The sequence below is a fragment of the Cupressus sempervirens genome, chromosome 11 (genome assembly GCF_028749045.1).
Source record: "Cupressus sempervirens isolate cs-2001-9-10 chromosome 11, ASM2874904v1, whole genome shotgun sequence".
In the NCBI taxonomy this organism is placed as follows: Eukaryota; Viridiplantae; Streptophyta; class Pinopsida; order Cupressales; family Cupressaceae; genus Cupressus; species Cupressus sempervirens.
The window spans coordinates 464,902,881-464,903,560 of NC_143128.1; positions in this window are offsets into that span (position 1 = coordinate 464,902,881).

Here is a 680-nt window from a genome sequence, read left to right on the forward strand (position 1 = left end):
ACAATGTATCATGTATGATATGTGGTTTCATTTACTTATTGCACTTGCATCATGGACTTAGAATAAGATGAAGTACTTTATTTCACACATGTATATTCTTTTAAGCCTTTCATACCTAGTGGCATGTATAATGGATGATTGAGCATTCAGAAATGTAATGTACGAACATTGGACTTTTCATTATTATTTTATGTGGATGTAGTATTAGATGAAACATTAATAATTAAATTACATGTAATTCAATGTTAAGGGATTCTTGAAGAATGTAACCTGTTATGTATGTTTATGCTTATAGTTGATTGTATGTTATTACTTCCACTACTATGTGTTTGATATGAATGGTTTATCTTTCTTGTTTTAAAAAAAAAATGTGTTACCAAACTTAGTGAAATTTTAGTTTAATTCTTTGGATCCCTCGACGAGGCGTTACATTTGGTATCAAAGCCTGAGTTTCTACATTGGGAGCTCTGGGTATTTTGGAACAAAACTAAGACTTTGAACTATCATGTGTATCTCTTTCAAATTTGGAACTAGGTAAACTAAAACAGAACTTAAAACTGTTACTTGCATATGCAACACTTAGCTTTCAAAACTGAAAATCCTACTTAAACCTAAACATAGGCAAAACTGAAATTGAACTTATTCCGTTTTCAAAACATGTATCTTTTATCTATGTTTTA